Source organism: Stegodyphus dumicola, chromosome 5 (assembly GCF_044657685.1).
Source record: "Stegodyphus dumicola isolate Sdum_Otavi_A_Nest chromosome 5, ASM4465768v1".
Lineage (NCBI taxonomy): Eukaryota > Metazoa > Arthropoda > Arachnida > Araneae > Eresidae > Stegodyphus > Stegodyphus dumicola.
In genome coordinates, this window is record NC_140772.1 from 113,535,787 (window position 1) to 113,548,869 (window position 13,083).

The window sequence follows — 13,083 nt, forward strand, 5'->3', positions numbered from 1 at the left end:
TTGCACAAATATAACAGATGCAAGCAGGTTTTAAAAAAAAATCAAATTAACTACTTTTTAGCTCAATAAATTTCAGAAAACTCTCTAAAAGTTATCTATAATTTTGTTTCAAAATCTAAAAGAGAATTTTGCATTTTTAGATGAATTATTTGTGAACATCTTTTATATTTCAAACCTAAACTATATATAGAGAGATAAAAATTACATTTGCAATTGTGTATCAAAATCGTTAATGGTTATATTTATTATTATTATGGCTTATTATATTTATTATAATTGATAATGTCTGCATTAATAAAAATTACAGCTGATAATGTTGGCATTTATATGTATACGTTAGTATGAGTAATCATCTATTTTCCATAAAACAACCCTGTGACATTGGCTATTCTGACACATGCACGAAAGAATAAACTTATTTTACGTACCTTTACATTGTGTATTTAGCACACATCAGAAATGTTTAGCTTCAACTCAATATTTCAACTCAGTATAATATATTTTAAAAGAAAGAACTTTGTAGGATGAATATTTTTCAATATCAAAATCGTAAAAACAACCTTGTATTTAGCGTAGGTATAATGAAACAATCGATTTCGAGGGCAGCTAAAGGTCCCTCCTCATCAGGAGAAAGAAATACTTAGAAAGAAGAAAATAAAGGAGCCACAGAAACACGTGGTCCTTATCAGCACTGCACGTGGTTATAACTAGATTTTTAATCAGAGTTGCACTGGCCGCCTACTTTTACTGAGCCAGGCTATAAGGACCACGTGTTTCTGTGACTCCTTTATTTTCTGATAAAGACCACGTGTTTCTGTGACTCCTTTATTTTCTTCCTTCTAAGTATTTCTTTCTCCTGATGAGGAGGGACCTTTAGCTGCCCTCGAAATCGATTGAGTGTTTCATTATACCTACGCTAAATACAATGTTGTTTTTACGATTTTGATTGTCACATTAGCGTCTTTCTCTTCTAGTCTATTTTTCAATATATTTTAAAACAAGAAACGAATGGAAATTAAAACTTGCAAATTACAATAATGTAAGTTAAAAGCTCTTTTATGTGTTCTTAATAATAAGATTGTAAAAGTTTCATAAATTGACTAAGCGAAAAATGTAGCAAATACAGCAAAATTTATCAGAATAAAGCAGATGTTTAAAAAAGAATTAATAAAACCCCTACATCTAGAAAGGGTAACTATAAGTCAACTAAAATAAATAATACGGTGTACTCAAGAACTGTAACTCTGAAAATGAGATGTCCATACCACATATAGGCAAATCATGTTGCACTGAAAAGATGAGTTACCTGCATGATGTACGGAGAAAATTCTTAAGCGACTAATGAAAAATTCCTACTGATTTAGTACATTACTGATCAACTAGATATTTGACAGATTGATTAAAAATGTTTTTATTGATCTCTGGTACGTGTTCTACAGTTCGCAGACATCACGTAAACTTCCAGGTATAGCAAACCGTGAAAGGTCTAGGAACATCATATTGTCTTTAGCTGAAATCCCTTTTTATTTTAGTATTTATTTGATTCTGTGCTTATGATAGCAAATCATGTTGATAAACGTGATCTAGTTATCATTCGGAATTTCGCTATGCAATCGGCATCATTGCAAAGGAGGCCACTAATTTCAATAGCTCATTGACTGAACGTTATTAGGGAGATAGAATGGCACAACGGTGTCTTGAAACTGTACTCTATAACGTAGCTTCATGCCGCTGCTGGAGTATTATACTAATATGAGCATGATGAGGCGCAGTTTCATGTGGTCGAAGCTTCTCAGAAGTGTCTCTGAGATGAGAAATGGCTACTTCGCTCATACGATCTCAAAATCTCTCACCCATAGAATGCACATGAGATTCGATCCTGAACTGCCTTAAATTCAGAGCTTAGCAACTTAATAGTAGCGCATGGATTTCAATCGTACGGTCCACGACTGCATATGGACCCGAAAGGACACACGAAGTAACATTTTTCATTCTTGGCAGTTCGGGTATTATAGAATGCATTGATTGTTTCAGTATTATAAATGCTAATTTCGATTACCATTCAATGTTTTTGTTAATTATTCTTTGCCTCTAATATTTTCTTCGTGGTTAATAAATATTACGAATTTTCTAGACGATACATATTTACAGACATATATTATTTAGACGTTACACATTATAAAAAGGCACACACACACACTATATATATACAGTAAACTCTTTTCAAATGTGGGGTTAAGTCATTAACGCATTGCGACTACGGGAAAATTGCGTGCCGTAAAGAACTTTCTGTGGAAAATTGGTTACGTAGAGTTCAGGTTAAAATAACTTGTATAATTTATTTAAACTTAAATATTATTGCAGTTAAAAGGAAAAAATGAAAACAAATATTAATTGAAAGGATTCCCGTTATTGCTTAACATGAAATAATTATTTTTTAAATAGTTGGTGATTTTTGCTTGGAACAATATCTGATGCAATTCATTACACTTTTCGCGATAACAAGGAGTGTGGAAGTTTTGTATACTTCTCACAAATCATCCTATGTTTCTTTGTTTGAGTCAATCTCCACTGCAAAATCAGTTACTATGTTTTTTTAACAATTAGTTTAACTTGTACTCTAAGTATCTTTTATCTTCTTCACTATTACTGCTTTCACCGTCGAATGGCGTTATAAGATTATCCAATTTTTCATTTATCATTTTGCGATCGGCATTCTCAAACAATTCTTTTAATTTCACCTTCTAAAATTATTTGCCGCCTATTACTTTTACAATTTGTACGACTTCCTTAGCTTCATTGCCAACCTATAAAAATCCTTTAAAACTGCTGACAATTTCTGGCCAGCGCTGATGCCAGCAAGCATTCATTGTTAATGATTTACGCATGCAAGTTTAATCATTTTTGTGGAATGTATTGTGTTTAATTACTTCTAAAATTCCATTAATGTGCCGTTCTTTACTTCTAGCGCGTTTTACAGAGGTGTTTTTAAGACATACATGAAATAATTGACTTGAATATTTTTAGGACTCCTTGACCCATTGGTTGTATAAAGGAAGTGGTATTCGATGGAAACAATTAAACCTGTGTATTTCGATGAAATGTTGTGAGGGCTTTAGCACTGTCCTGGAGATTTATCGAGAATTAGGAGAACTTTAAAGCTCAGTTTTTCTGTTTTAAGTGACGTTTGACTTGACTTCTTAATGAATGAAATTTCAAACCAAACGTTAAAGAGGAGCCAACGCAACATGGCCAACATTCTACAGCTTACCGCGTATACATTAAATTTTCTAGTTGGAGAAATTACATAGAAACAATTAAGATAATATATAAAATCACGTTCTTCAACTTCGCGTTCGGCAAGGGTTTACTGTATATATATATACAGTCAATGTTCATTAATGTGTATCTATCATATACATATACATATCATACCACACCATATACATTTATATGTATATATATATGTTGATTGTGTGTATGTGTGTAGAGTATACATATGTGCCAAAACAGCGTTCTAGAAGAAATTAGCCCACCAGCGGCCGAGCGGTAAAGTCGCCGAACACTGGTAGTTCGGTCTGAGGTTCGAATCCCGCGAACGGGCTGGCTGCATGGGCGTTTTCGTGGTTTTCCCCATGTGTAACGTGTATACGAGCCAGTTTCCCTTAGAAAGTCCTCCACGGAGGCTTCCCTCCCCTTAGGCAGATAGCCCTCGAGGCTTTGCCATAATCACACACACACACACACACTAGAAGAAATTATAAAAGAATTATAAAATTGAGTAGACAGATGTAAATAATGGAAATCTGTTTCTTTAAAATGGTGAGGTAATTTGCAAGTGAAGGTAATTTTTTTTTTTTTTATTTTTATTTATTTATTTATTTTTTTTTTGTAAAGAAAAGCTTTTACTTATATTTGCCCGAGAGGAAGATTTATATTGCATCCACAGAAACACTCACACAAAGTTATATTAAGAACAGTTATTTCAATCAGAGAAGCTCCTTATGTCCATAGGTAATTATTTTTTTATTATATATCCCAGCGGAAGAAAGTAGTCAGTGTTATTTTTACTCCAAAACTGGTATAGTGATTTTTGCCCGTATAAATTTCGTAGAAACTCTATCTCCCGACACAAAGAAGATATTCGATCTGCCATATTATTTCCATGTAAGTCACAATTTGTTACAAACATTCATTCTATTTTAATAAATTGGTTACATTTTTTACAAACATTTGGACGACCCTATACAGCGTGTTGTAAGTGTGTAAATATACGTCTAATTTGCTTATATTTTTATTTTGTATTGAGTTTTGTATGTTTAATATTGTTCCGCATTTGTTTTTTTTATTTGTTGTTTATTTTGTACATTTTCGTTTATTCTAGTTTTATGTTTACTTATCGAGTGGTTTTTGTGGAGCTTGATTTGTGGGCATTTATCGCATTTTTATGTTTTTATTAATTTTCTATTTCGTGATATTTGAAATCTGTGTAAATAAACGCTGCAATAAAGAAAATAGCTTAAGAAGAAAATCAAAACAGAAGTTTTCATTTTTGCCAAGAATCACAGGCAGTTGTGACCTCAAGTTAATTAGAATTAATTCAGCCTGTTTGTAGACCGAAGCGCTAACAAGTTTAAGCACATCTTAGAGATTTTAGATTTTGTTTGTGAGCAATTTTGTAATTCATGAGAATCCCATTACTAATTCATTTAAGAATAATTCCATTACTAATTCTCCTTTCTACTTAAACTTCTTTAAGCTGATTTTTACAAATGCAAAAACCTAATTGCGCTTCACTACCATTTAATTATTCAGTCAATTTTATTTTCGAATATAAATTATGGACAGATATAAATACACACACACACACACACATATATATAAGGATAAAGGATAGAGAGACAATCGAGAAAGAGGGAGAGAGAACAGAAAACTTCATTCGACGTGCCAAAAGCGGCTGTTTCCTGTTTTATAAAAATTATTCCATACAATTTACAGCCTTCACTATTTAACCTTAACTATTTATTTATTTTTTTAGTTTGTCACTGTTGAAATGAGTGAACAAAATTTAAATGTTATTGAATGACATCATTACAAAGCTTTGCAGTTGTGGTCTGAGTCCAAGACCACTAAGCTGCAGAGGCATCCTGTTTGAAATAGCGCATCCCTAAGAATGAAATTCATAATTTTGAAAATATGATCAGAGTCACTTTAAGTCTTTAATTGTTTAACCTGAAATGATGCATCTTACCCAATCTTTCTTTATTAAAAGAAACACATCTCAGCTAGATGTCTTGAAGATGGAGGTAGTCCTCAAAAGATTCATGGGCCATTGTTCAATCTCTAGCAGTTAAGGCCTGGGCTCTTCTGAAGATCTGAGTCCATGATCCAAACATGACTGAACCAGGATCCGATTTGACATATCTTTGTATGTATGTAATTTAATAAAGTATATCCTTTATAATATACCAGTTTGTTTCTTATTTATTTATTTATCGTGTAAAATCAAGAAGAAAGGACACTTCTAGACTGCGCAAGACATTAAATAAAAACTATACTCCTTTCGACGGGACTAACGTAAGTCTTTTTGTTCTAGAGCGAAATGACAGTTAAAACATTTTAGTAAATTAATAGTTAAAAAATTTAGGAGAATTTATTTTGATCTTAAAGGAGCGGAAATATAACAATAGAATTTTAATTAAAGTTTTATCTAAGGTAAGCTGTTTTTCTTTTGCCTAATTTTACATTTTTACATTAGCATGCTTCTCTTACATACAGATGTATTTTTATCTTTTCATGACTTAGAAGTACAGTACCTCATATATTACAATTGGCCTCTACCATATCAGCTCTTTTGAAAAAAAGATGTAACGAACAAATTTTGTAACTTTATTTTAAAATTTACAAAATGTTTATGTTAACATTTGATACTGACTGAGATTTGTATCAGTAGTTTGTGTTACTTTATCAAATTTTTATTGAATTATAGTAGCTTTGTTTTTATAACACTTTAGATTAATAAATTTTGCTGCAGTTTTCCTTAGCTGTTTTAAAAAGTCTTGGATAGTAGTTATCTTTTGCCATTTGTGTATATTCTGAAAATTTACTTCCAACGGATCGAGCGCATCAAGTAACACCACAGACAAATTAAAACTGAATCACGTATATAAATATATTTGGATCTATGCTTTTATCATGATGCACTCGAGTTAGATAGGTTAAATAAATATACTACACGTCATTTTAATCTAATAGATTTACTACATAAATAAATTACATAAATAAAAAATAATACGCCTGGATAGATAAACTACATTTTTGGTTAGATAAATATATCTGAACTACTACGTATAGGCTAGAAGTTGCTTGCGTGCTTCAGTTCATTATAGCTCTCTGGAACGTTTTTAGAAATCTGCGTGATGTTATTGAAAATAAACATCATAACCAATTTCGGGCATACTGAAAATGAACATCATAAACATTTTTGGCCAACTATGGTCAAATGAAGACACTTTAGAGAACTTAATATTCTTAATTATATAAATAGACGATTGCCTGGGATGATAAAACGTTCAGTATCACTCCGTTAAAAAAAGAAAATTTTGGTAATGGATAGTTTTATTTCACCTTCATGTTTTTATTTTTTTGGCTTCTTAAAATGTAATGATTTAAATTCAAATTTGTCTTTTTTTATTGTAAAAATAGTATTAATGCCCTTAACACAGCAAAATGATGAAAAAAAAAGACAACAAACTTTTATCATATAAATTTCCAAATCTCAAAACAAATGAACGGAGTACAAATGAATCAAAATTTATGGATGTAACATTTTCTCTGTTATACATGTTGATGAAAAATTTCCAAGTTATACCATTCATTTCGATCGACTGAAACCCGTCCTTAAAAAAAGGGTAGTTCAACAAAAAAGTAATAAAAAAGGCTGGAAAATTTTTTTTTCAAGAACATTTAAAGGAATGTATTTTTTCGTCAATTCTTTTTCCAGAATTATTTTTACTATTTTTCTTTCAGCTGATCCGTTTCCACGCATTAATCTGGATGTTGCTGACAATTAGCATCCCCTTAAAAAGGAAAACAACAACTTTAATTACAAAACACCAGAGATTAGCACAAACACTTAAGAAGGTTGCGCAATTAGTAACAAAAAAAGGTCTCATTCACGAGCGTAATTTTTTCCCATGCTACCAGGAATTAAAAAAATTGAAGACAAAGGAGAACTGTAATAAAATAATTACAGAACATTTGCATATTTTTCTGGTCAAGAAATTTGAGTTTATTTTCTTTTTCTCATGTAAAATGTAGTTTGGGAATTCTATGGACTTATTTCTGCATAAATGTACGATTATTTTGTTAAAAAAAGTTTCAGTTACAGCAATAAAAAACTTATCTGAATGGCAGAAAAGTTTTCAGTTCCAACTATTCATAAGCATTTAATGGCGGAATTATGTAATCTATAATATAATAAATAATATGTTATCTATAATAATCTGAAATATGTAAATCAGCGGTGCCCAAACATTTTGCCCTTTTCAGAATCAACTCCTTTAGCGCAGCTCCTTTATTTCTTGCAAGCAAATGGTGTTTAAGAGTAGTGTTACAGTACAGAAAAAAATTTATAATAACAAGAGAATATAAAATAAGGAGTTATCTAAAGAGTTGTGCAATGCATGAACTGAAATTATATTTAATATGTCAATTTACTCAACTACGGGATGTTTTCAAAAACTATCCATACATAAAGGTACTTCCAGAGTTTGATAAATCAAACCAATTTGTTTTACAGCAGATATTTTACATTATGCTGAAAATTAACTCATGGTCTGTTCAATAAACCCAGTTCCTGCAAGTTAATCATTAAATGTAATTCAATTCAAATACATCTTTTCATTATTTTTTATTTGAAATATTTATTGCACAGATTCTATACATTGTTTTGGTATTTATATAGGGGAGAATCCGGATTTATAGGTATGTGTAGATGCGAAAGACCGCATCACTAATTTTGCTTTAGACGACATTTTGAATTCATCGTGTATGCAACCCAAACTTCGGTAAAGTTTCGTTTTGAAACGAAATTTTTAGTTCGCTGTGACATGTCAGATCTATGAGAACACCGTACTCACTTAAGATGTATACGTTTTTATTCAGGCGGATTAATTTAAAACCCATTTAAAATCATTCAAGCACATTCCTTAGAACTGTGAGAAAATAATGTTTAAACGAATCTTTAAAAGCTTCGAGATGAGTCTGAACATTTTCTTTGTATTTTTTTCTTGTACCTTGATGTTACTCTTTACTAAGAAGGTTTGTGTAAGACGAATGCTGTCATCATCTACATTTTTATACACTCCAATCAATACATAAATTTCCGCTTAAAATAAGGCACTTCGGTGATTTCATTAAAAATTGTGGCATACTTCCTCACCAATGATAAATATCATTCATTTCCTTCATTCGTTTGCGGAGTATATATATTACAGGCCCAGTGTTTCTTATTTTAAACTGTTGTCAATACAGAGTTAGTGGTCCACTGAAAAATGATATTACCTAGGCATGCAGTATCGTCAAATATGTCAGTGCGTTTTCTAAAGCAAATTTCTACTTCAGTGTGCAGCAAAAGGGAATTAGTATATGGTGGTTTGCCAGACTAGTGTGCAAAAAATTATTTTCAGATAGCACTATTTTGTGCTATTTATTATTACTATTATTAATGAACAATTACTAGCTACACAATTAAATCACACAAAGAAATTAAACGCACAGAAAACTCGTGGAAGACTCGCTTAGCCAACACAATATTATTGCTATGAATATTCATTGTGAAGTGACTCCAAATCGATTAGTTCTTTGTATTAGTCCCTTGTATATAGGGCTAAGTTTCGAAAAGCATTTATCGGATTCCAGATATGATTTTCATATGACTTTGCTTAGTCCCCAGTAATATAAAAGATATGTTTAGAATATTGGACAATATTTAGGGGTTACACACATTGATCACTTCTATCGCAAACCAGTGAAATTTCTAATATTGAAGTGCTTTGTGTTAATGGGCTTCTTCTGTGTTCCTTTCATATTATGCAGGTAACTAAACTTTAGAATGGAAAATAGGGATTTGACTGGTGCAAAAGATGTCTAGTGATTAGTTTTTAGGAGTTTAGCTCCCTTCAAAGTGGTACTGACATTCAGAATTTTTAGAAGTTCCAAAGTCTGTGGGCTTCACTTGATAAGAAGTCATATACGACAGTGCTGGATTAAGAAGGTCCAGTTCAAGGCTTTCGAGAAGAACAAGGCGTCAAAATGTCCATACAATGTCCTAAAAGACAGTAGTCATCTGACAGAAGACTGCAAAGAGTTATTGCGACTCTCACTCGTGTACCTAGGAGGTTGATTTCAAAACGACTTCAGTTTCAGAATCTCTGCATCAAACATGGTGAATGGTAAAGGCAATATATGCACTTAAAACTCTTCTTTTCACCAAACAGTTGAATATTCCTTAACGAGAACTGAAAGGAATGAAACAGGTTGTACATTTTGTCAGCCTCATATATGTTCGCTTTTGACAGAGGCAACTATATGTCGATTGCTTCAAAAGAATGATTTGGATATGCTACAGCTTTTGAGTACTTATCCAAATGTAAACGTCAAAAAACGTGCTCTCACATTTGCTAAAAGATACCTTTCGGATCTGTCAGAAACAAACGTAGGATTGGCCTTTTTGGATAGATGTATAGCTCAGGCTGATAAGGAAAATATGACTAAAAATTTAGAAACCAAACCTGCAAAGAAAAAGGAAACAGAAGTTAAAGTTATTAGTTTTTAAAGGAAAAGGTCTGACTAAGCCATTCCGTTATTAATAAAACGAAGACGTTCTTTGAATTGTTTGGGATCTACGACAGAGACAAGAATATTGCAGTGATTCTCCAAGAAGCCATCTAAATGCTTTTAATGTGGTCAATCATACCGCAAAAAAAGGAACTTATACGTATGATAAAAAGTATAACGAATCGGTCAGGGACATACAATAAAAACAATTCTTGTTGAGGGTAGTCAAGCATCACAGAAACGTTTTCGCCAAGCGAATTAAAGAAAAGTTTGCATCGTTTAAAGTCAATTAATATAACAAATGTTTTGTCTACCACACTACCTAGCAATCTTAGTGTCTAGTATTAACATCATTTTAAGCTTGTGACTTCTAGTTTTCCCAATAAAAGTAATTAACACTGAAAAATCGTATTTTTGCTTATTTTTACAAAACTGATCAAAGTGTGCAACCTCTAAATATTTTCCACCCTTCTTGAAATTTGGCATATATACGTTAATTAGATTCGGGGAGTAAGTAAAGTCTGAAAAAAATTGATATATTTACTTTTTGCCTTACAAAATGAAACACCTTAATACACCTTAATATATATAGAGAGACACTAATAACTTTCATATATATATGAAACCCATTTAAGCTGTATACCTATACTCTACGCCTATAATGTTAATATCTAGTCTATTTTGCAATGAATCTATTTTCTATACAATTTGGATTTATATAGTCATAAAGATAACTAATTTATGTATAATCTGTATCTAATCTAAGCAGTCTGTATATATATAGTATTAGTTTTAATATAAATCTCTAATATCAAACGATAATAAATAATTATGTGATATATATATATTACCTGTTTAATCTGCGTAATACTACAACACTTATTATTCGTATAAATTCCTCTGCGTTTTGTCTTTTAAAAAATTATTTCATAAATAGCATTTTGACGTTTAAGCAATACTGCAGAATTTGTTTGAATTGATATGTTAGATTCATAAAAAACTTATCGTATATGCAATATAAACAACGGATTAATTTTTTTTTATATCGAATGAGATTGCAAATGCTTATTTAAATTTCCGTTCCCCTAAATTTCCCGCTTCATTTCATACAAAAAGATCTAATTGAATTTTAGAAAAACGCAAGAAAAACAAAAAGCAGAATTAATTTTTACATTACTCCTCTTAAGAATTCAATCTATTCTGCTTATTTCATTAAATTTTATTTTGCGTTCTCCCATTTCATTGTATACGAAGGCTGTTGCAGAAACGTTATTTCAGACGCATAGTTCACTTCTGTGTTATGACAGCAATATATATGCTCTGCGTTACGACGCTAATATGCGCCAGAATTGAAAGAATATACTGGTGGAATTACCATTTAAATTTTTATCTACATTATATTCTCAAAAGGGAGGTAACACCAATGAAATAATTTATATTACAAATACGGCACTTGGAAATTTTCTTATCCAAGTTAAGTTAAATAGCAATTTCTATTCATATTTTTTTAACTTTTTATGTAAAGTACTATTTACACGGATAACTTTATCTTCTCCTGAAACTATACTGATTAAATTCTTTTTTCTACTTGTGTGATGAAAGCTGTTTTGTTATAGTTTCTTTTAAAAATGTTTCTTGTGGTAAACAATCGAGCTTCTTTTGATTCTAAATAAAAATTTTAGGTTATGTTTCCCAATTTTTTTTTCAATGAAATCTGGAATTTTCTTGTTTCGTTGCAGGAAGAAGCAAACTGATTCGTATTTACTTACATACGGGAAAGTGCAGGAAAACTTTTATGCAGCCAGGCCTTCGACGGGATTTGACCTGTGGTTCAAAATACCAAAGTTAAATGATTTTACCGCTCGACCGCTAATGGGCCTGGGACTATTCGGCATTGAAAAAAAACTGTTCAGTTACAGCAAAACATTTGTAATAAAAATGAGAAAACATTTTTATTGGTGTTTGGACGTCATGTATATTTTTCATTTTCCATTGTTATTATGAATTGGCCAGCGGTTCTCATAACTGCCTTCTTTAGCACCGTCCCTCCCGCTTTCTAGCGATCTCTTTACTGATACACTTCTCGGCTTAGAGGATCAATAGGCGCTTTCAGGACTTACCCCCACAAGACTGCAAACTTGAAACTTTGTTTGAGTTTTTAAATGAAGTGTATTTTTCCCACATTTGAGATTCTTGTACAAGTCGATGCATTAAATTATAACTTTTGTGCAATTCAATAATATGAGACTAAAAAATCAATTTTAAGGATCTAGATAAATAAGTGCGGTTTGACTGTGGGCCTCAGTCTTGGTTAAGATTTGAAAACAGTATATGGATTCCGCGAAAACAATATTTAAACACTATGAGACTAAGTCCTAGGGTTAATGATTGTTTCTAGCAGTGCTAGTGTTGAGTGGATTTTTTTTTATCATTTTAAAATCTAAATTTCCTAATAGTTTGAGCGCATGTACAATGAATGATCGGAAATTGGCTTTTGTGTATCAGTATTGTCCAAAACATAAAAATTCATTAAAAAAAACAAGCTTGAGCTTTTATTAGATTGCATATGCTTACCATCACATATTTTCCAGAGGCAAAGATCATTTACGAAGATTGTTTCCTATTTGATAAGATATCTTCTCTTTACAAAGAAAGAAAAATGGTATAGTAGATATAAATTGGAAATTAGGTAAAAACTGAATTGCATTAATTCAAATTTTTGTCATCCGTGGTATGCAATGATTATAGATAATAATCATAGCTTCAAATGTATTCATGACATGTGCGAGTATTAGCGTATTCATCCTATTTTGAACGTTTCTAATAATGGAAACACTAGAAAAAAATCATGTATGTTCATCATTATAAGTCGTTTTATAAAATTAAAATATTATGCCTTTTATGTTGTTTTAATAACAAAGTCTATGCTCATTTCTCATTCAGATAACGTCACGATGACGTCAAAATTAGGTAATCTGTATTCGAACTTTAAAATCGAATTAGTGAAAAATTTGCTTTGGTACTAAGAAATACCGACGATCCACATTAGTTTTCAAAAATTAGTTAATCAGTTTTCTTTATGTAGTAAAACATGAGCTATTAATGACACATATTATAACAATAAAGGAAATAAAATTAGTTTCACGAAAAAATACTGCGTGAAAATGCTTTGAAAGTAGACTCTTTCGAGAGAAAAACGTTCAAGGAAAAGAACTTTAAAATGTATTAATTATCCCATCAACA

General features: G+C 31.3%; 1 long non-coding RNA gene across 3 annotated transcripts in view; it reads left to right on the forward strand.

Moving 5' to 3' along the window:
- LOC118187111 (uncharacterized) overlaps nt 1-12,713 on the forward strand; it is a 274,560-nt gene extending 261,847 nt beyond the window's left edge. For all 3 annotated transcript variants that reach the window (XR_015041201.1, XR_015041200.1, XR_004757890.2), the window contains exons 4-5: nt 5,273-5,432; nt 11,580-12,713. This is a non-coding gene — a long non-coding RNA (uncharacterized LOC118187111). The remainder of the gene's footprint in view (nt 1-5,272; nt 5,433-11,579) is intronic.
- The last annotated feature ends 370 nt before the right edge of the window (nt 12,714-13,083 follow it).